The sequence below is a fragment of the Corvus cornix genome, chromosome 7, assembly GCF_000738735.6.
Source record: "Corvus cornix cornix isolate S_Up_H32 chromosome 7, ASM73873v5, whole genome shotgun sequence".
Taxonomy (NCBI): domain Eukaryota; kingdom Metazoa; phylum Chordata; class Aves; order Passeriformes; family Corvidae; genus Corvus; species Corvus cornix.
Genome location: NC_046337.1, coordinates 12,791,995 through 12,816,666, shown reverse-complemented (window position 1 = coordinate 12,816,666; position 24,672 = coordinate 12,791,995). Strand labels below are relative to the sequence as shown.

At 39.6% G+C, this 24,672-nt stretch overlaps 1 long non-coding RNA gene across 1 annotated transcript in view; it reads right to left on the bottom strand.

Moving 5' to 3' along the window:
* The window catches only part of LOC104693995, a 33,662-nt gene extending 14,316 nt beyond the window's left edge, over nt 1-19,346 (bottom strand). The window contains exon 1 of the long non-coding RNA XR_752670.4: nt 19,242-19,346. This is a non-coding gene — a long non-coding RNA (uncharacterized LOC104693995). The remainder of the gene's footprint in view (nt 1-19,241) is intronic.
* Nucleotides 19,347-24,672: the final 5,326 nt, after the last annotated feature.

Genomic DNA, 24,672 nt, shown 5'->3' with positions numbered 1-24,672 from the left:
AGAATTTCCTGTCTTGCCAGAAGGGAGTGTAGTGCCACTTTTATTACTGTTGTTCTGGTGACAAACAGGCTCAAAATAATAAAATGTATAAAACCATTCTTTGTAAGTCTCACCATGTTCTTGCTTTCCACTCCAGCCTGGAGGTAGGTTGTACTATTCAGCTGTGGAAAATACTCACAGCTTTTTACTGGCTAGGCTCATAGTTCAATGCCTTAGAAAGCCTCAGGCAGCCTAGAGACGTAGCACGGGCAATCCAGCATTTCAGTAGCTCTGAAAGCAGCAAATGGTAGCTGCAAAGCTGATACCACCAGTAGAAGCTAAGAGGGAGAAATACAGCCTTTGGTTGCCCAATTCCTGCAATTAGAAGCTTTCAAACAGAGACAGAGGCAGATGTTTGCAGAAGGGATGCAAAGCAAAAGACAGCGGGTCCCTCTCGGATCCTTCTTTTATTCAGAGGAAGGGAAAGGGGAGCACTGGGGGCGGACCCGGGGTGAGCGGCCAATCAGACACTGCTAAAGAGTTTGAGTTACATTTGGTTTTGCCCGCATTTGGAACAAAGGAGCACATGGCAGAGGCAAGTCCTGGCTTGTCTTGGGGAGGGGGAAGGGAAGCTCGGAACAGGCAGCAACATTCAGCTTTGAGTCTCAAGTTTGTTATTATTGTGGTGGAAAATAGTATGTCCTTCCATAATGTTTTCATCAACCTAGAAGCTATAGCAGATGAACAGCTCGAATTCAGCCATTGAGTCTTCACACCTAAGAAGAAGATAATAATTTTCAGTACTTCCTTGGAGACTTCAAAATTACTGGAGTTTTCAATGCATGCCTATTTGTAATCTTATTTATCAGTTTGGGAAGACAGGAAAATAATAAAATATCCCAGTCTTGTTATGAAAAAATAAAAAATTCAGAAATTGGATACCTTTCTTTTGTGAGAGAATTTTGTGAACACTTGATTGTGCACCAAAACCAGTTTTGTATGAAACAGCATTTACTTGAAAAAAAAATTTTCATTAGAACAACCAATGCAGTTTTGGAGAAGACAAGCTTACGAAAAGTCTATTTTGAACAATATAACCTCTGTTAAGATTACAGGTCAGAACTCATAAAATTTGCGTGTTTTCACTTCCAGTAACAATGAACAGATTTATTTCACTTTTTTTTCTTTAATTGTTACATGATTCCATTGTTCACATAAATGTTTTGTAGGGGAAAAACACTCAGGAATTAAGCTGTAAAAAGTCATACAAGATATGGTCTTGCTGCTAGCATTTCTCATGAAAATCACATCACTTAAAGAGCTCTATGGGAAAAAAAGAAAAGCATCAGTAATGTCTTTTTGCTGGATTAATGACAAACTGACTAATGTGCTCTACCCACTTTCTGCCATTCCAGTGACATTGAATAGCTTTAAATATGGTTTTAATGGCATTATTGAAATGCTGTTGAACAACCAGTATGCACCAGAAAATCCATCCTTTCAAGTACAATAGGTTGTATAGGCTCATTTCATGTTTCTTATATCCAAATGAGATTAACACATACTTTTGTTTAAATGTAAGATGAACATAACACTCAGCTCTGTAGCTGTTATTCTGAAAAAGCTGTTTCCACATTTTCTGTTCAAGTGAGAACTACAGGAACAGGCCAGAAGGAATCATATATCATAAATAAATCCTTTTTTGTGCAATTCAGAATTCTGCAGATCCTCTCTGGCCACTGACTCACAAGAAAGCAACAAAATAATCCAATATTGTAGAGGGATGATGGGTGATCATTCCTCCATGATACATACCCTGTGATCCATGATCCATATCTCTGTACAAATTGCCCAAAGTTACCACAAATTAAACTAGGACATGAATTTACCTCTTTTATTTCAATGGCCACAGCACAACCTAACTCATTATGAAGTCTCCCCCATAGAACTGACAGAGAATAGTTTTATAAATTAGGCACATTGCTTTCACACTAATGATCCCAGTTTTACAATGAGTGAATATAAAATATAAACAACATTTTTTACAACCACTAGTTAGTGCAACGCGTGCACAATTAGCAGCCTTTATGAATACCCTTTCATGTATTTATTAAAGAGTCCATAAAAATGCCTAGTCCAGTATATTTAGTATTTTTCCTCCTTCTCTGCAATAAAGCACCTTAGTATGAGTAGGAAAAGAATGACAAGCTGAAGTGCTTTGCATCCCAATCCATCATTTATGCAGGAATTACTAGAAATGAATTTTTGGTACTTTAACAGAGCTCAAGTGTTTCTTAAGCCATAACAACACAATGGATGTGGTGATCACTTCAGAATAATCATGACACTGCATCTCCTCCTGGAGTTTAAAAGACCATTCAGATATTTTTCTCTATTTTAAGCAGCTTTCAAAGCCCAAATTCTCTCTGCCGGTAGCAGTGCTTAACTGCATGTGAAACTGAGAGGTGTTTCTCCATTGCTTATCAGCTCCAGTGTCTGGCTCAGCCAAAACATCAGCACTAAACACAGCCTTGAAGAGAGAGAAAGACACAGTTTTTCAGTTAGAAGGTAATTAAAAAAAAAACCAAACACATAAGCCATATACCTCAGAAAATTTTATTATTCTCCTGTTGGGTGACTGAGGCTGATCTTATGAAGATATGAACTACACCATTCTGCTGTCTATGGGTATAATAATCAAAAAGTGATTACATCTCATCTTTATACCTTAGGAGATTTGCTCTGTACTTGTCATTCTATCTATATGCAGAAGAGAAAATCCTGAAGACTTCCTAAGTAAGAGATAAATTTTCTGTTTATCCATCAAAAAAATCTGAGAGAGAATTCACCTTCCAAGTCACCATCAGCGTTTTTAATTGATTTGCTTGCATATTTTCCATGTATTACTGGAAAATTATGAAGTTATCTGTAATTATAGTTATGATGAAGTTCTATTATCAGCTAAAAAGGAGTGTCTTTATAATTACAGTGTAAATTTGGTGGAACTATCATAAGCTGCAGATTTTGAAGTTTGTTTAGAATTGATCAGTGATCAGCATTTTGCAAGCTATCATTACCAAAGCTATTCTTCTGAGTGTTATATTCAAAACTCTAAACATATGTCAATAACATTTGTCTCTGTAAGACTTCACAACTAAAACTAAAATTTCATTGGATACTGATTTTCTAAAACCTTCCTGAAATCTAAGAAAATTTGTATATAAATTCTTACTTTAAAAATTGCTCCTATCTCTGGCATGAGGACTTCCAAATGTCCTCAGCCTTTGGAGATGTTAAAATCCAGACAAGAACCTTCATATTTCTGGCTTATATATTTTTATATCATAAGAATCATGCTGTGGGATCCTGACAAATCACTTCACTGCTTTTTATATCCATGTTTTTAGCTTTTCTTGATGGACAATACATCGTTTCAGTGGTTTGGTGATTTTTTTTTTCACAAAATATGGGTTGTGGCCTTCAGGCCTCTTGAATACTATTGGCGCTGATTCCCATCATCTGTCCAGTTTTCATGAAAGAGAACTGATCAACGGTTCACTGGAACAACCCGTGGGAAACCCCCCAGTCTGCAGGCTCAGAGTAGGCAGCTATGTCATTTATGCACGGCTACCACAAAATGAGATTGAACAAGGATGTTGTTGGGGCTTTAGAACACCATGTGACAGTTTTAACAGTAGGTAGCCTCACTGTAATTCAGCATTCAATGTCCCCACTCTGAGGACGCAGCACTGCTGTTCCCCTCATCACTCAGCTTAAATGAAAACCAATTTCTGACCACTTGTACTCATGAAGATTCTTCCGCCTTTTTTTTTCTGTTTTCCTTCCCCCAGATTTTTAACTTTTGCCAAATTTGCACATGCCTAATGTTATTAACACAGAACTATAAAACAGTCAGTACCGTTTCACTGTTATATAAAGGTACAGAATAGGCCTAAAAAGGCTCTTAGAAGTTGTTCAGTTCACACCCCTGCCTCAAGATACCTAGAACGCAACAAACCATTTTTTACCATGAGAGACATAAGTGAGAAACCTTATTTGAAATTAGAAGCTATTAAGTTGTTGCCATATTGTATTCAGGCAATAGCTACCTGCACTGTAATGGAGGGGAGAATTATTCTATAAAACAGAGAATGAACCTCAAGTGAGGTAAATCAATAAGCAGGCTGATCTCAAGCAAGCTCAGCACTGGCTGAGAAACTGATTCATAATTTATAATTCAAAGTATGTAGGTCTTGGTAATCATCTAGATGGAAAGCACTATTTTAATATAAATCCCCCTGAATGTATTATCTATTGTTTGGCAGGTACTGAATTAAGTGCAAACTGAAAAGTGTGTTTGACAAAAGAAAGGAAGATGAATGTTTGTGGGTAGAGGAAAGCAGATTGCTGGAAAGGCTAAGGTGAAGCAAAAATGGGATTTATTAAAATTAATACACAGTGAATATTGGTCAAAACCAGCTCTGCTATTCATAGAATCATAGAATTGCTTGGGTGGGAAGGGACCTTTAAAGGCCATTGGGTCCAACCCCCTGCAATGAGCAGGGACATCTTCAATTAGGTCAGGTTCCTCAGAGATCCATCCAACCTTACCTTGAATGTTCCCAGAGATGTGGCATTCACCACCTCTCTGAGCAACTTGGTCCAGCGTTTCACCATGTTTGTCATAACAAATTTCTTCCTTATATCTAGTCTGACTCATCTTTAAAATCATTACCCTTTGTCTTTTGCAACAGGTCCTACTTATAAGTCTGTCCCCATTTTTTTATAAACCTCCTTTAGGCACTGAAAGGCCACAATAAGGTCTCCCTGGAGTCTTCTCTTCTCCAGGCTGAATAGCCCCAACTCTCTCAGCCTTTCCTTTCACAAGTGTTCCATTCCTCGGATCGTTTTTGTGGTCCTCCTCTGGACTTGCTCCAGTCACTCTATGTCTGTTCCATACTGGGAGCCCCAGAGCTGGATGCCATATTCCACAAGCAGTGGGACACAGATCTGGAAGCTCAAGCTGCAGTCAGCACAAACTTCTTGATGCAGGGAAAAGCACCCTCTGCAGTGGCAGCACCTGAGCAAATTCAGCACAGAAGCCATAGGTTTCAAGCAGTCCTTAAGCTGCTTCAGCTTGCATGGGAGCAGATGGATCTCAAAAGTCCTGGTTTGCTGCCACCTTTGGCCCTTTTAGTGCCTGTACACACAACAGTCAAATATGACCTACTGTGTGACATTCACCTAAGGGAACTTTTGATTCTTCTCTCAAGATTAACACTAGCATGAGGATGCTTTTGTCGTATCTGTGCTTTGTAGATGTTTGCCATGTGGATCTAGAAACAGCATTCAAGTATCTAGCCTAGAATGCCTGGTTATTTCAAAGAAATTCCATCCTGTGATCCATAGGCTGTTGTACAGCTGTGGGGTTAATCACTTAAGTGCTCTTAACTGAATAAATGTTGTTTGTTTGACTTTTAAATTAGAAATATGAAGCACCGTAGGACCTGGCAGACCAGCAAAAGGTTCTGCAGAATAGTTGTATGCTACTGATTATAATATTCAAAGTCCTTCTGCAAGAGCTATAATTAAATGTCCTTACAGCTGAGTACATTCCCTTTTTCATTTTTTTAATCCACTTTTTTTATATGCTTAGTTTCAATACTGCCTGGGCCAATCCACTCCCCTGACTGATGCCTACACTTCAGTGACATGCACTGCATGTCAGAAGTCTTTCTCAACTGACACGAGAACAAACCATCTTTCAGGGTCTGCACTGTACTCTTCTTTGCAGTAAGAATTGGAAAGCTGGGCTCTGAACAATGTCTTTTAGAAAACTTCCATTCTATTCTGATCCCATTTCACTGCTAATGTTCTGGATTTGGTGAAGTGACAGTTTCATGTGTTTCATTGCTATAGTAACACTAACAAAGAAGCCTTCCTAGCTTAAAGGAATTTAGAGAAACTGAAGGAGATGGTTATGTGAAAGATGAAATTGTAAGTAGATATGAGGAACTTAATCTGTCCTTGAAAAAGAAGAATCTTTTAGAATTTTTCTGAATTCTAAAACATATTTCATTCTTCTTATTTTGCAGTGGTCTGATAGTCTGTGTTAGAAGTGAAATGGCCATTGTTCTGGGCCCTTTCATAACACAGGAATCTTTGCTTTGACATCTTAAGATTACAAAAAGAAAAGTGAAACTAAATATCTACTTCTTACAAATGAGGAACTGAGGCACAAACAGATTTAGACTGAACATTAATCTTCTGAGCCTGTTTATCCACAAGTCTATAATTTTACTCAATAGCAGTGTGAGAAAAAGATCATAGATATTTATGCAAACAGATGTAAAGGAAAAGCTTCTTTTCAATTTTTAATATTTCTTGTGAAGTTTTAAGAGTGCATAGCTCTTGAAGAGTGCTGTCACTGCTACCGATAACTTGCCTTGCTGGTAATTGCTGGTAAAGTCAACAATTCATTAAATAGTACTCAGAGAAGCACATGGTAGGAGTACAGCTTCCTCCCACCAGTTCTTTGAGGGCTCTTATGTGTAATTTGTCTAGACTTGCTCAATTAGATGTTGTCTAACATCCCCCTCAGTTTCAAATAGACTTCAAAATACCTTATCACCCTCATGCAATACAAACAAAACTCTTTGTCTTTGCTCAAGTACAGACAACTTTTGCCTTTTCTGTTCATTATTAGTACTACTACATTTTTCAGCTGTTAAAAGCCAGCAGTTTTGTGGACTTTCAATAATTTAGTTCTCCAAAGAACAATTCCTTCAAGTTGTCTTAGACACTTCTCTCAGGATGATGTGAAATTCTTCTATTACTACACTGAGTATAAAGGCAGTTTAGTTCTTGCTCAGTTTGGAGAGTTTTCTGAAAGCTAAGGCTAATAATTCACCTCTACTCACTCCATCTGCTGAGATCAGTGGTTCTGATACTTGAAGAATTATTCGTGTCTTGTTCTAGTGAACATGTTCTGATTTCTTCTTTTTCTACCCAAATTCCATGTACTGCAGGATGAAGACCTAAAGACCGTGGTTACGATCCTTTTAAGGACAGAAAAAAGCTTTTATTTTCCACCACAAAAAAGAGCTTTAATGACAGTCAAGGATGTGTACTTCTTCCACTGAAAATTTGGGGGGCTTCTGACATTTTCTTTCTCTCTTGCTTTGTTTTTAATAGAAAGTGGCTTGTATTCTCAGCTGCATAGGTGTTTTAAAAGTTGGAAATGAGCATTCCTAAAGAACTGTGAAATTTGGACTGTAAGATAAAGAATGTTCAAGATTTATAATTTTACACAGCCTTACTGCTGATAAACCAATCTCATTTTATTGTCTGACACACCCTCCCAAGACACAATATTGCTTACAGTAGATAAACAACAACTTAGCAATAAGAAAGTTACTTCATACTTTCAGTGCTACAATGGTAAGATGAAGATATAACAAGCCAACAGAACAGAAGGAATGAGAAAAGTCTTCCTATTCAACTTTCAATGTTGATTTTTTCAAATAAGAGAGGAACTTGAAAATTAATCTGAAAATAAATGGGATCATAATAATAAATTTATCTTATTCAGCTTCCATGTCTCACTATAATGTGCAAGTGCCTTCAGCAGATAAGTAGGGTAGTATTTATCCTAAGTGCAATTCAGGTTTATCATGAGAACAGATTGCTTTGCCTTATATCCTTTCCAGCCAGCTTCATGGTGGTGAAGATAAATCAGCTCATAATATCAGTGCCAAAGGATTTGCCTTGCCTCCGTTTTATTGACAAATATTTTTTTTACAGGACAGACCAACGTGTGAAATCAATCCGCACACATGACAATCCCTCCTGTAATGACAGAAGGATGAGCAACAGCCATTAATCTCTCCCTGTCACAGTCAAGGACTATGCAAAACGATTTTAGAAAGAAAAAAAAAGTGCCAGCAGGTCTGGGGAAAGAAGGAGGTCAAATCTACCTTAAATGAAGAATAAAGCAGACAAAAGACTGGATGTTATCTCACCTGTATGAGTTGTGCTGAAATTGTTGCAGTTAATTAGATTACTCCAATCCAGAATCCATAGCAATGCATTTATATGACACCAACTGAGTTAGAAGGTCCTATCTCAGTCAAATACACTCCCTGCAGTAAAGTCAATTCCAATTTATAAGGGCAGTGCAAAACCTGTTTCAGATTGCAGAGTTTTCTTCTTGAGTATTTATTTTCTTCATCACAATCTCACTTCTTTTCAATATTTGACGTAAATATTTATGTAGCTTAGTAATGAACACATCAAGGATGAATGTTCAACTCAAAGAAAACAGCTTTGTCAGGAATACTTTAAATTTGGGGAACAAGAAAAACTATTTTTTCTGGCTTTGCCTTTTTCAATGTTATCATCCTTAGGTAAACAACAGTCACTTTGAGATGTAAGTTTTTTGTATCATATTGAGGGTTGGGCTGATACACAATAGGTGAAGGTGCAAACTTGCATTATGGGCACCCAGACACCCTTTGTGGAAATGCCCTTCACATGAGAAGCTGAGACAATTTCTGCAGCTTCTCACACGTGTTCTCCTGCATTCAGAGCATATGGACTTGAATGGTCGGAAGCTATTCTGTATTAGCAAGAGGAGAACACACTCTTTGAAGTCCACTAGGACACAGTCAAGGTGTTGGATACAGCAATGCTTTCAGTTTTTGGAATAAAACATAATAGGAACAACTTCCCCACCAACAGATTAGTAATAGCAGACATTGATAGAAAAATCACAGTTGAAACCATGTTAGCAGATGACCTTACTGCAAAAGCCTGACAGGAGACCTGAGATTGCTTTTTGCAACTGCCCTCAAGACCAGAAGAGGAAAACAGGAGAACAGATGGATGAAGCTTTGAAGATGCAACCAGGGTAAAAGGAGAATGAAATCAGCAGAAACAGCAATGAAGAACTGTCACATCCAGGGTATAAGTGATGGACTAAAAAGCAGGAGGGGGATTAGGAATGTCAGGGCTGGAATAAGTTTCTGCGAGATCTGTGAAGTGTAAGGCCATTATAAATTTTTAGCTTCTTCATTTAAGTTGATGCTGTGAGCTTCAAAAATTTATTTGTAGAAGTCTGCTTAGCTCCTAATAAGATAAATCTAAAACAAGCAGTGACAGTGAGGTTAATGAAGTTATCAACAAGCAGAGAGAAATACTGTGCTGCAGTGTTTGGATACATCACATCCATAAGAGACAAGTTGAAACTGCATTATTTACTGAAATTTTCAAAATTCCTGGTCTTTACCAGGAGGGTTTTAATGTTATCCATTCCAGCTTTGTAAACATTTTAGTATTTCCAGGTGCAAGAATTCACTTTCTAGCGCATTTAAAAGTAGACAAAAGGCATTCATATCTTTTTATCTGTAAATCCTCAAAGTAGTTATAGCTTCAATTAAAGAATCCAAGTATTGATTAAAATATTAAATGCCAAAATAAATGTGGCAGGACTATGCAGAGGTGTCAAGTGCCTTCAAACTGCAGCTCTCAGTAACTAGTAACGCCGTCAAGTAAATCTCTTTCATAGTTTAGACTTTAAGAGCTCTTTACAAACTTGAGAAGACTTTTCCTTTATTAGACTGAAGTGCTTTAGACGGCCTCTGACTTTTTATTTTGTGAATTTTCAAAGTAATGTACAGAATGTCTAATATGGTTTGTGTTGCCTTAACAAATGGAGGAAACTGGATATTAAAGAAGAAGCAAGTAAGGTAACTGCCCCATCCAGAGCTTCTAAGGAAACTATGATTTATTCTTTGGTTTCTCACCATTCATCATCAACACTCACCCTTGAAGGGTCCAGTCCTTCAGAGGTGTAAATCAGCAAAGCTCCACAGGCTTCAGTGCAGTTATGCTAATTTACAGCATGATCTGCTCCCTCACTTTTTATTTCTCTGAGTGTATGAAGCACCTAGGAATGCTGGCAATGCTTTGCTGTGACTCATTATTCATCATTTATCTACACTGAACTGTCTTTTTCATCTATTAGTCTTTAAATATTCTAAGCCTTTCCTTATCTACCCATGCTTTTCCTGCTATTTACCTTTCCTCTCACATCAGCAACTACCTCTGTCATCTTGTTATCCATACTCTAATTTTCCAGACCAAATCTCTACACTGGTATTACAAGTGTTCCAGATGCTTAACACAAAAAAAATCAAATTAATTTTCTTATTAGCAAAAAATTGGATTTTTATAAGCTTAATTATTCTGCCCTATTAACATGTGGCTGCTCCAGCATCCAAGTTCCTTCTGTTAAACAAAGGTTATGTCACTCCTAGGAAAGGCCACTATAGTGAGAAATGTAATCTCACTAGTCTACTGCACTGCTTTTGATAGTGACCAGTACCTTTTAGTTCAGATAAAAATATGATGCCTGCAAGGTAGATAGGTCTATGTCCAGAAGTAGAGTCTTCAGCTCTTTTCTGACTGGGTAGTGCTTTTCGTCTTTTTGTGCTCCATTAACTGGAGATAAAGCAGCAGTGTTTGTGCAGAACGAGCAATCCATTTCCACACGCTCTGTCAGCCTTAAGGCACCAGCCAAGGAATACAAAGAGTCCAGCCTAAAACCCACCTTGCAGGCAGAGTAGAGTGAAGCCTTCCAGAGCGGGTGATGCAGAGCCAGGGCTGGAGGCACATGCTCAGGTAAACAGGAGCACCAGCAGCTGGGAAATTCTGCAGGGAGCAAACGGGCCAGCACTGCAGCACAGAGTGAAGGGTGGCTTCTGAGAGCAAGGCCAGCACAACAGGGATAACAGTCAGAGCCCAGGCTTCTGCCTCCCGCTGAAGGCATCAAGTCTTGAGAACTTTTCCTGCTCTTCGTCTGTAAAGGACTGTCTGGGTTGGTCTGCCTTTCAGTCTGCCACATAAAGCCATCCTACCTAAAGGGACCGCAATATTTCTTGTTGGCAGTGTTTAGTGACACTTGTCCTTCACCCCTCAGAGTGTGGATCCACTGAGAGGAATCCAATGGTACCTGAACAGGTGTAACCTCTGCCTTGTCCCTTCATGGCCAGCACATCCCAGCCGTCCTCTTCCAGTGTACACCACTACAATGGCTACTTTTCCTGCTCCATCATAGTCCTCTTCACATTCCTCAAACTCAGTGGATAAAACTCAGTGCATATGTCCAGGGACATCGTGTTGTACCCGCTGCACTCTTGCCTAGCAGGCTGCAGCTCCCTGAGAGCTCAGCGGGGGTTACCCAGGGCTGTGCCATCAGTTGCACCCCCGAGTCCATTTCGGACAGCCCCGCGATCTGGCTCCGGCAGCCAGCAGCGTTACAGGGCAGTGGTGATGAAGGAGGCAGAGAAGGGTCTCCCATGAGGGTGGGAAGATGGCTTTATTCACATCTTGTCCCGGCGCCCTTGGAGGCAGAGAGGGAGACCTCGTGGTCTGGGTGCGGGGTGGTTTTGTCAGGGGCCCAGGGGCGGTCCCTGGGCGGGGTTGGGGTACAGGAGCCAATAGGGAGAGTCTGAGGGAGTGGCCAAGGCCAGGGAACAGGGGCAACATGGCATCACAGAGTCAGGGGGTTCACAGGCTACCACAACATCGGGCTAAGATGCTTTACAGAGCTTATGTCCAGTGATCTTTTGCAGCTGGATAATATTTTTTTGTTTATTTCCTAGGCAGCGGGGCTCCCTTATCTTCCAGATTACAGACTCCTTTTGTTGCAAAAGTCACATTTGCTGGACTAGAAATTGTTATCACCCTGAAATGGCAAAGAGCCAAATTTCATCACTCTGCTACTTCAGTTCCTGTGCAAGAAATAATTCCAATAAAGTGAAAAATTTATTTTTCATCCTTTTTTTCTTTTTTTTAATGAGAGGTTGCTCCTCAGCTATCATTGTTACAAATAATCCTGTTAAGCTTTAGGGCAGCTGGATACACATGCTTACCCTCTGCATTTTACTTTCGCTGAAATGAAATGGTTTTTTCCCCTTGTGGGGATGCCAGTGTAGTGTGTACTATCTTAGAGCACAAAGCTTAGAAGAACAGTAATTGGCATTTCTTCCAAAGAAATGCAAAAGAAGCTTTCCTCCATGCTTTTATAAGACATAAACAGAAAATAAGGAAAAATAGAGCTTCTCCTCTGCCGTTAAGACAGAGTGGACTCTCCAGTTAATGTGAGGTTCATGTCAAATCAAAGTCAGAGAAAAGAGGAAGGCTGAGCTTTCTTAGTCCCCATGGTGTACTTGGTGATTGCGTTTTAAAATGATCTAGGCTGACCCAAAAGCAAATTACCACATGTGCAATAAGGACAATGAGGAGCAACAGTTCAGGCATGTTAAGATCAAGACATATGGCCATTTACCCATGTGTTCTCAGTGCCTTCCTTAAGGGTATCTGGCCCTCAAGTAACTGACAGGACTTTTATGCTTCGATACTTGTTAGCCAATATTGTGACAATGTCGTCACACCGTGAAGAATTAGGACTGCCTGGTAAGAAGGGCAATTACCAGTTCACACTCTTTTGTAAACAGTCATCCTGTGGTCACAGGCAAAACTTTCACAACCAGGGAGATTTTACTTAATTTGGCTTAATACCAACTGATTTGAAAAATTATCAATTTAAGTATTAAGGAGGTGATCAGTACCAATTAAATGCTTTGAGAAGAACCTTTCTGGCTTAGCATGTTCATTTATCCCCAGAGAAACTCTTTAAGCAAGAAGATCAGACAATTTTTTCACCCTAAACAGCTAAATCTAAAGGAAACAACCTGACATCCTTCTTTTTCTTGATGGAGCCCAGCCCAACATGCAAGAGCATGGTCTGAGAATACCTTCCACACCAAAGGGAAGTGCATGAGTAGCATGGGTAGCACCAGAAACATACTTGGGCACACTTGGGTACACCCTTGGCCAGCCAAGTGTTTCTGTGAGATAGGCCTTGGGATGTGTACAGTCTTATGCAGTTTTCCATGGAAGAAAAGTTATTATCTAAGCAAGGCTTTTCAGTATACCAATTTTGTCTTTGAATGTCTAAATTCTACCTCAGTTCCACTTGGAAAGTCATGATCCTAAGGGCTGGTAGAATAAACCATGATATTAAGTTGCAGTTTGAAACTACAATGAGCTTTGCAAACAGATTTGCCACTTTTCAGAATAATGAGACTGCAGTTTTAGCATATGTAAAAAATGCTGTAATGTAGCATTATTTTAAGAGTTCCCATTTCTGTAATGAGACTGAGTTAAACTCATCAGCACCTATTCATTGGCAAAGATAAATAAACGAAGACAATACGGCTTTAGCCCGTTTAGTCTCAATTTCTCCTCTGTCTGCCACTTATGCAGCACTAATGGACTGATCCGATGCCTATTAAAGTCAATGACAAATCTCTAACAGATTCTGAATAGAGCAAAACTGGGCCCAAAAGTTCCCAGAGATTTCTTCTGCCTAGGTGAACAAGAGCACTTCACATGAAGTGCTGGCAGCACGAGGCACTGCTCAAACCCTAACCATGCAGCTTGTTAATGTGTGTTCCCCCTCTGAGTGACAGAACCAGCCCTCCTCTCTGCAAGGCAGCAAACCTGAAATGACAGCACGAGCAGCGGGCTGCTGAGTCCTGGGAAGCCATTTTGTCCTCCTTGCTGTAGCATTTCTTAATTATTTGCATAAGCAAAATGCTCCCTCTGATTGTCCACTGACAAAGGAATATGTATCTGTCCTTCACTACCCCAATCAAAGCATTCAGCTATAAGAAACTTCCAGGAGGGACTATTCATATGCTAAAACCCAGATACATAGATTAGATGTGGATGGTGGCTAAAATGGACACATGGGGAATACTACTGCTATAATCCATTTTTAGTAATAGCAATGTTTCATTTTACAGTACACAGGTATATCAAAAGCAAAGCATTGGAAAATACTGAGATTGATCCCCTTCTTGTTATGCTGGAATTTTGTCAAAGTGGGAGTAATTCATGGAAAAAAGCTTCCTTTTTCTCTAAAGTCAAATGCTGTTTCTATTTTGTTACTACAATTATGTGGGATCTTTCCACTAGGCAAAGCAATCTAAACTCATGTTAGGAGTCTGTATAGAGTAGGATAACCAAAAAGATATGTACATTTAACTTCAGTACTTGAAGCCTTACAGTACACCATGGAAGAGCTGACAATATGAGGAGTACTGACTGGAAGGGCAGAGCACCAGAGCCTTCCACAGAAACTGCGGGAAAACTTAGAGCTTATCACTGAGAAAAGAGGCATGGGAAAAAAATAATGTGGAATGCTCTCAAGAAATTTCTTATGATACTTCTGAAACAAAGCAACACTGATGTTTCTATTTCCAGGGAACTAAATGCTAGCCCTGATGTCTAGAAGCACATCCACAGGAGTAGTCACCCTCCACAACCCAAATGCCAGTAACAGAACCTGTTAAAATCCCCTCTGGCAAGCAGCATCTTTCTCCACCCCAGAGGAACTTACAAAGTGCTGTATAACCTGCTTTTAGCTATTCCAGGCAGTTTCCAGTACCATTTTTCATGTGACGAATACAATGCACCATAATAGGGAGGACAGCTGAAGCAATCATCCTGTAGCAGCTCAAAGGCAAAGTTTAGAAGGCAGGTCTGGGTTCTTGCTCAGCAGTGGAAACAAGTTCCATTTTTTGCCTTGTTAGTCAGTCTATGAACAATCACTGCAGCTAGCAAAACATAAGCTGGAGGAAGGAGTACCTGTGCAATAATGATTGAGAGGACAAGAAGTGCACTAAGATAAATTCTGCACAGAATCAATACTGGCAGTGTTCATCTATACCAGAGAAGGGAAGAGAAGAATTTGAGAATCACCTGCTGCATATCTTACACAGAACCCAGTGCTCTAAAAGTAAGGGTGAATCAATATCAGCATGCATCCTTATGAGAGAACAAGGGTTCATATTTTTGTTGTCAGGGAAATTCCTTGGATGGGTAAACCTGTGGAATTGGAAGCATTACTGAGAAAAATGTGACTTCTGAAAGACAAGATAGAATCATAAATTAAACAAGAGGTTCTAGAAATAAATGTGCCCTCAAAGCTGCCACTATGACTAATTCAGCATTATAAGTGCACAACGCAAAGTCTGTCTTTATTAGAGCCTGGCATCATAAACCAGCAGGAATTTTAGTTGCAATAAAAAAAAAAAAAACACAACAACAGAGGGTATGCAGTGAATTTTAAAAGCCAGAGTACAGTATGGGACTGATCCGAAGCAGAGGCACTGGCAGGACTCCCTAATCAACAACCGAAGTTGGCAGAAGAAGCATTTGATGCCTCTCAGCAGTTGTGTGCAGCAACAGGTGGAGCAGGGAGGAAGAACAGGCTTTTGAACGACGTTCGAGATGGCCACCCCAGGCCCTATTTCTGGCTGCAGCCCAGCAGGCTTCTCCCTGCCCAGTGCCCTTTCCCTTGGCACTGCTGCAGCATCAAAGCCCTCTTCTGTCTGCTCCTCCCAGGTTTTGCTGACGGCGCTTGGGAAGACACTCAGCACAGCAGAGTGCTGAACTCGCCTGGGCCTTCAAGGAAACCTGTAGGATTCTGGAGTCAGAGGTTGCTCAGTGGTTTTGTTGCAGAACAGATCAATTGCAAAGGCAACATATTTACCCCTTTCTTTCGGACACACAGTAGAAAGAAAAGAGTGAATGAAGCACAAAAATGTTATGGGGTTGGATGTTTTGTTTCCTCATTTCCTGTGGATTCTCTCTGCCTTGAAATATGTAAAATAACTGGCAAAATCAAATACTATAAACATTCAGCACACACACAGAATAATCACAGGACACATTTCACAGAAAAAACCTCGATGTCTAGATATTTTAATCTCTCTTCTCGTTAAGTGGTACTGGACAAAACTCAACAAAAGCAAACTGCGATCCCCATCTAAGCCACTCAAGTCAGCAACAGTTATTAGAAATCAATGCAAATTTTCTGGTCAGTCCTGCTCTCTGATGTTCTAGAAGTGTTTTAAAATTCTTTAGAGGTTTAAGCGGATGGCTTGTGGGTTTGGGTATTTGTGTTAGGGTTTTGTGGTTTTCTTTACTAAGATACTGACAAAAAAAAAAAAAAAAAGGGAATGTGGGAAGTTCTAATGGTACTCTCCAACAGGCTTCACTGCAGGCTGAGTTTTTAAGTCAATTTTCATTAATCTGAGCATTCCTGGGGCAGTGTCCCTCAAAAAAGTCTTTGGTGGCACATAACACTGTATAGCACAAAGCCTATGGAATTAACACAGCTGTGTGTCTATGAGTTTGCTCTGTCCACTATGCACTGGTTGGTTGTTTTGGGGCAGAGACACGAAGGTTTTTTCAAACTTGTTTGGTTTCTCTCTGAAGTCATTTTTAGTTATTCTTACCTTCAATCCCCAATGGAATTCAGATAACAGTCTCCAGCTCCTTACCTCCTGTGATAGTGATATCCTCTTACAGTTCCCTGTCCCCAGCTTCTCTCTTGGGATTTTCAACAGGCATTTCTATAAATGTTATAAATGTTCTGAGTGAAGCTTGCAGTATGGAAAGCCTCAACTCTGAACTGTCCTTATGTCATCCGTTAATGTATGGCTGACAAACATATTGCTGGCTCTAAAGTGGCCGATGAAACAGCTGCTAGAACAGCAATCAGTGTTCATTTTTTAGAGTGTCTGCTAGCTCAAGAGTTTATGTACTGGCATTGACATATTAAAGATAACACATTTTTGCTGGCTTTGATTAATAATTAAATTCTGGGGTTTGTTTTATGAGCTCCATGTTGCTCAGCACTGGCAGCTCTGTACCTGTGCCTCTCAGATGCTCACAAATGGCTGATCGTGGAGCGCTGGCTGCGATCCCTGGCATTTAGGATCAACTGCACTCATAGCTTCAGATCTTCACACGGGCTCTTCTCACCAATCCTATTCTTGCTGACTAGGAGTCAGATTTCTTCTGATAACTCCTGGCGGAGAGAAGCTGTGTGCCTCACAGAAAAGCGGTGCATGCTGTCTGCTCCAAGCAGGAGCACAGTGATTCCAGAAAGATGCCTCATGTGCACTGCTCTTTGTGCTACAGGAAGCCTCCTCTTCTCATCCCAAAGGCTGACACCGCTCTGACCTTGGCACAGAACCAGCTGGATGCAGTTTGAACTGGTTGGAAGTGGTCTGAACCCATTTGAAGTTTTTTCATCCAGTTTGAATTGGTTGGAACTGTTTTGAACTAGTCAAAACCGTTTTGAACTGTTAAAACTGGTTTCAGCCAGTTTGAATTACTTGGATTTGGTTTGAACTGGTCAGATCTGGTTCAAACTGGGTCTGGTCTGAACTGGTTTGAACTGGTTGAAAAATGCCTGCAGAGCTGGGTGCTTATATGGCCTCCATGGCTCCTGGGTGCAACTCTGTGAACACAAGATGCCCCTGAGGCCTGTAAACAGGCATGTCAGCAACATATCCACCTCCTCTCTAGAGGTGGTGATGTCTTCAACACAGGCTTTGCCTCGTCTCTTCTAGTTACAAATACCTATTTGAGACTCAAATAATTCACGTCTTTCAGCTCTAGAACCTGTGAATAGTTCTTTTTTGTTTAATTCACCTAGAAACCTTTCTTTCTAGGCATTGTGCATCTGGAAAGATAAACTTTTGCAATGTTTGAAGTGTCTTTAAATTCTATTAGTGCTTTCCAAATTTCTCTGGAATTATTCCACACAAGCAGCAAAAAGTAAAAACATCTGTTCTGCTTCGTCACTTCTTCCAAGCAGCAAATAAACTGCAAGCAGATTTCCTATCCACAAAAAACACATTTCCAAGGTAGCATAAGAAGTGTTTTAAGAACATCATCTAATTCTGCAGCAATACCTTGCATCAGTCTGTTGCTTAGGGCACATATGAAGGTTTTATTAACTAATGTCTTTAGCTCAGTTTTCAAGTTGAGATCTGGTTGAAGATCTCTCCAGATTTCCCAAAGACTTTTGCAACCCTGCCATGTTTGACTTTCCCTAATGACCACCTCTACAAATATGCAATGCAGTAAAATGCAGTAGCTTCACATCACTGCTGCTTTCACTTCTACTGTTATTTTTCTCATCCATCTTATGTCTTTTCTCACAGAGTGGCCACTGAAGACATAATTGTGCATCCATACTCTGCCAAGACAGTAACTTAAGCAATTAATAATGCAATTCACATATTTTTCTCCCACAACTAATACCTTTTTGATTATGCAGAAATGTCTCAACCCCCTAACCACATCCATTCAAGCTTAATTATTCTCAAGCTTGTAAACAATCATATTGTAATCAATCTGATTATTCATCTGTTTTTAATTAACTGCATAAGTGATTGCAAGATATGGGTCCTTGCAGATAAATCCTTTTCTCTGCCTGTAAAAATAATGAAAATAATAGAGTTGCTGAGCATCACAACTACTAGGTTTTTCTCAGCTGTTTAAACAGTAGCCAGGATTGAGTCAGGAAATAAGTACATATACAGAAAAACCTGTGTCAGCAAACTAATGGTACCTTGATCTACACAGTGTGCTATTGTAATCAAAAAACAATCCCTTATAATTTGTGTGTTTAACATCATATCCTCATAATACTGTGTTTTATAATACCTTTAACTTAATAGATAAGATATTTTTTCAGTGTTTTAGTTGTTGGGGTTTTAAAACTATTTTTGTTAATCATTGCTGTTGCTACAAGCAACAGTCTGTGGTATTCTGAATGATCCAGCCAGTGGCATCCTAGTAAAGATCTACCTGTGCCTCAGTGGATTGAATATAATATGAAAAATAGAATGCAATGCTATAAATCAAGAGTACTGCTATCTATAACATTCCAGATTAAAAGAAGCACTATGGAGTTAAAAGAGGCCCCCAGAATGATAGCTAGAATTATCATGAAAACTCATCTACAAAGAATGGAAAACACTAGGCTTGCTTATCTTAAAGAGATTAATAAGACAGGCTACCAAAAAAAGCATATGCACTCATAAAAGAAGCACTGGAAGCTTCTGTCCTTAAGCGTAAAACAAAAGCATCAGTCATTTGCTTTCAAGGGGAGCAGTTGCAGAAGAGAAAAATATTTTGATGAAGGAAGACAATTTGTTGCGTTAGAAGGAAAGTTCTGCACCCTTACTCACCAAATCAATAAACAGTGACACTCATCACTACAAGTTACATTGGTACCAAGTATAGCTCTAAGAAACGTACAGAGCTGCTGGAGAAGGGAGGAGGAGGGGAATCCCACAAAACAAACAAACAAAATAAATCAAAAAGCTTACCTCATGCTTCAGGGTTAAATCAACTCCAAGGCAACCCTGATTAAGATGGTTGCAAACTATTCCAACTGTGCCAAGCATAAGATTTCTCATACCCTCCTTTATAACATTCAGGGCTGCCCACTGTCAGCCAAGGGACTGATTCATAATTCCCAATTTATGTTGCAGATATTCTTATCACACATTTACTCCAAAGCACTGCCATCAAAGAAAATGTTTGATGAAAGAAAATCTTTCCATTCTGTTCCTCAGAAAAAAATGGAAGTTAAAGAAAGAAAAATCTCAGGTGAACAGACCATCTTCATTTTTTCTTTATTACTGATTCTTCTACATCAGCTTTTGGAGTGTTTTCAGGAAGATTTAGAAGAGAGAAAAGCATTTCACACACAGACAAAATAAAAATGAGGAAGCCACTTACTAAATTACAAGTAGCAATTTACCCCTCCAACACTTGCAATGCAACTGCCCTATACTGAATGTCACTCTTAAAAGTTCTCACTCAGGTCTCACTTACCACTGTCGCCTGAGGTGAACCATAATCCACAAAACCACCGTGACAAATTACAATCATCTGTCAAACAACTTTCCGCATTCTTCCTGCAAGCATGACCAAAGCGGTTCAGAAGATTTTCTTATTTTGTTTATTATTTCCAGTGCTCACTTTCAGTTTCCTTCTGAAATTATTTTTGTAAACCTTCTGTAAATCTTTCCCAGTGATTCCCAGTGAGAGTATATTTATGGGTATATCAGGCTAATAATATCTTTACTGTTTGCTTTTCAAGTGAGAAAGAAATAGATTAAATTATTGAAAAAGGAGCAATTAACAGAATTATTTATTTAGAACTTCCCTTATTTGAAGAAAAAAAGAGGAAAAAACCCTCAGTGATGAAGTAATGTACCCCCGTGTTATTTTGGAGAGGATGTCATACAGATGCATTCAGAATATTTGCATACAACCCTAAAGCTGCCTGCATAAAAGTTAAAGTGGGGTGGGAATTAAGATGCTGACTTATAAATTTAAACTAATAACTGCCATATAAAAGCATATGTCATCAGTATATCAGGGATTGCTTCTATTGCTAGAAATAGATAAATTTGGAGGATGTGCAAAGGTGGAGGATGAGCAAAGTTGTTAGAACAGATTTTCAGAGGATGGCTTCAGCAGTGGCTTGACATACACTGGCCTGGAGTGACACCTGATCCGTGACCAGTCTGTTTGAATGCCATGTTCAGAGAAGAGTAGAGGCTGGGTGCTCACCAGAGAGGCCTTGAATACCTATCTGCAGCTGGAAGAGCCAATTATAAAAGTGGAGTAGTTTCTACCATTTATTAGCAGGTGACCTCCTACACTGCCCAGCCTGAAATTGGAGTCAGCCAGACTGAAAGAGGAGGACCACACTGGCCCTAACAGTTTTAATTCATGCAGGCCTAGAGAAATGCTGAATCTAAAAAAGAAAACTAAAAATCCTGACAAACCTAAGCTGAAAATCTCTGAAAGTAAAATATATCTTACTCCAAGAACAATGGAAAAAAACTTCATCCAAACCTCTCAGAGCCTAAAATAGTTGGACTTGAATATGGTTGGATATATCAGCAATACCTCATATAATTAAAGTACTGGGGTTTGCTGCTAACTGCTTCACAGATCCTTGTTATCTGAACCCTGACCTCACATTTTACAGGCTACTCTGAACAGGCAAAACAAAATGTTAAGAAAAACTTGTTTTAGTTTGGATTTGGATTTCATTTTTTTATCAAGGAATTGATTTTTGCTGTCCTATCTCAGGTTCCTATTTATATACAACTAATGTAAACTACCAAAATATTGGAGAACAATGGAGTCCAGAGAGGTGTAAACTGAGGCTTTCTGGAGCACTTCCTGTCCTAACTAAAACCAAGCAATATGGCACTGGAATTTTCTGTGGGTTTTCCAGTTAGCCCCCATTTGGTGCAGCCATGCCACTGCTGTTTTGGTGTTTACCTCTTCGATCAAGCTACTCTGTGCTTAAGAAAGACTGAGAAATGCCTAAAGAAAACTTTTGCCATTTCTTTGCAGAGAGTGACAGCGGTAATAATTAATATCTCTGTGCTGCACAAACAGTGAAATCAGATGCACAGTTTATCAAGAGTCTGTGTATGTAATTTTTCTATTAACAATTCTGCAGACAGAGCATTGATAATTGTGCCTGTGGTGAATCCCAATGAGGCGTATTTGCCTGACATTGTTGCAGAAGGGATAAAATTAATATATGCATTTTAAATTTTTATTATTATGTTTTTACTGAAGTGTGGGGGCCTGAAGTTTCATGACTGTTTTAATGCAATTGGTTCCACTTAGGAATGATGACATGTTGAAATGTGATGTTCTGAATGCTTACAGGTAATTGGAATTCAGTCAGCAACAACACTGGGCATTGTCACAGGTTTTAAATAAAAAGGTTTATCTTCCTCTTTTATATTATGGAATATGATGCATCATATTATACAACATCATGATCCTACATGACAGCCTCTCAAACAGAAATTTTAAAAGTTTGCTTCACTCTACACATTCCTGAATTTGGATCACAAGAGCACATTTTGAAGGGCCTGCATATGCAGTCAACACTTCCCAATTCCCTTGCTCACATGAATGGCCACATTAATTCCTGGTACAACTCTGATTATTTGTACAGCATTTTAACCCCCTCAGGGAAGAATCTGAGTCACTGTTGATGCTGTTTACACTCACTGTGCATCCTTCCCCAGAGCTGTTGGAGGGAGAGCTCAGCCACAAGGAAAGAGGGCCGTTGTGTCGAAACTTATGGCAGAAGTTAAGAGTACTGCATAAACTCGAGGGTTGTCATGGGAAAAACAGCCTGGCACTCACTGATTCTTCCAGTAAATTAATTTCTTTCATATTAGGACAGGGAAACAACTAAAGGTGAGCTGGCTGTCTGGGAAGAGAGAAGACTTTTCTGCTATTGAAACCTTAAATCATATCTCAAACAAAATTAAAACTGAACTAAAACAGATGGTGAAAACTGAGGGTAAATTTTCGCATTCTCCACCATTTAGTTCCCATCCAGCTCTGATGAAGATGTACTGAATTTTCTTCCAGAAAATGTCCACCTGAGTTTTCCCCCCTGCTCTTTTTTAGGCAGGGAACAGCTATCTTTCTGAATATTTGTTTGTACCTCAAAGATTAGGAGCCCAGGGTGGGGTTGATAGTTCTGAGAATGGGATAAAATACACACCTCTGATATTCTACAATAGTTTTTTCTCCAAATATATTTCTTTGTCTGGATGATTCAAGGGGTAAAATATAATTTAAAGTTAAAACATCAGTAAGAGACTTAAAAGCCCATCACTGTTCCACACCTCATGTTTCTTTTGAACAGAGAAAAGCAAGACTTCTCTATGTCATGGAGGACCAAAAGTTGAGACATACATTTCAGTCTAATGCTTTAGATGTAAAACTAAACTCCTTCTGATAAGGATACCAGCTTTAGCTATAAATTTTGTCTTGCAAATGCAGGAAAATACCACTAAGGCTTCTCATCTGTTTGCCAGGGCTTTGACTGTAACAATTTCTACACTCCAGTGTAGATGTTGAATTATTTGTAAAGTCTGACTTAGACTCTTATAGTCACCTTCTGACCTTTAGTTAAATCCAAAAAATTGCTACCAGCTGAAAATGATTTGGTGGCTTGAGTAGCAAGGCTGGATTCAGGAACAAATATCTGCCTAAATCCTGCCACTGGAGATAGATGCTTCTGCAGCAACTCTCAGTCTGAAAAGACCATGATAATCCAATCATCCTTAAGGATTCTATTTCATGTATCTCTCAAGCTCTAGTTGCCTCTTCATCTGTACAAGAAGACATTCCATTCTGTGAGAGAATGTCATGCACAGTGAAAGATGCTTGGTTTGTTTTAACCATCAGAGCTCAAGTGCAGTCAATACAGGTACCTATTTCACCTTGACTGAACGTCTGGTTCCTGGGCATCTGATGGAGCAGGAAATAAGTTACTTTGTAATCCATATCTGAAAAAACAGTTTATGCTCCTGTCTTCTTTATTTCTGTGTGTATGAAAATGAAATAAGCAAAGGGAGATTTCTAGCAGAACCCTTAATTTTGTGGGCACAATGTGTAACCTTTTAAGGTGCTCAGTAACACAATAAGGGGAAGGAAAAGTTTCTGCCTCTGTGTGTGATACTCCTTAGCAGGCAGACAAGAAAAAGCAACCAATTCTCACACACCCATAGCTCCTACCTTACTTTCTTCCTTTCTTAAGCTTATTTTTAATAGTTCAGAAGTCCATAGTGGGTAACTTCAGCTTTCTCTCTCCACCTTCACTTCTCTGTATTGTGAGGAAAACACCTGGACAGAAGGACATGACAGGGATTGGGGCAGGATGCTGTGGTAAACAAAGATTTTTTTTCCCTTTACATTGAGCATAAGTCATTAATTTTTGATGTTATGAGATTAATCTGTGCACAAAGCAGAAAACCCACTGACTGATATTTCCCTGGAACAGATGTTCTAAATGCCAAGCAGCAAAGAAATCTCTGTGCAAAACAAAGGCAATCTGGTGCCCTCCCTGAAAGGTTAAGATACAATGACAATTCTTAGTGTTCCTGAATGTTGGTCCAACCAGTCCATATATGGTCCAATCACCTGTATGTTAGGACCATATGCTCAACACAGTCAGTCACAAGACTACTCAGCAGAGCTTTAGTTGTTACTGCGTTGGACTGGAGTTTAAACCTCAGTTTCCTGTGTGTGAATATTGCCACGGAATTTAGTGGCAAAGTGGCCTGAATAAGTAGGGTCATAGTGTTTAGTTTGATAGTACTGATGCCCAGTATCTGTGGTTTGACAACTAAAATGGGCTTGGAAAATCTGACTTTTAGCTCTCCCACAGACCCACTGTATGATTACAGCCAAGCCAAACAAGCTCTCTGTGCCTTAGTTTCCCTGCATGCCAGTAGGATATAATAATTATTTCTCTACTGATTAATTTAGATTGGAAGACAGTTTTTTGACTGGTTTGGGTGGGTTTGGTTTGGTTTGGTTCTTCTACAAAGGAATATAGCTCACTATGTGTCTCAGCATCTCTGGCTGGAATTACCTGATGTCACTCTTCTCAAGATAATAATGACAAGACAAGCATAAAGTTCTCTCTTTTCAAAGCATACATTCCCTGGGATGCAGTATTGTTTTCTGCTGGCCAGCCTCAACTAGGCAGTTTCAGGCCAGATGGAAGGCCACCCACCTCCAGAGACTGCTCTCCACACACAGAGGTTGCTCTGGAAGCGTTTGGAGACCCCTCTGCCCTTTAGGTAAGAAACATTGAAGCCACTGTGAGAAAATTTCACTCCTGCCTGCCAATTTAACCACATGATGTTGTCACAGAATAGGTGGGACACGTTAGGCATTAAGCCCAGCCAC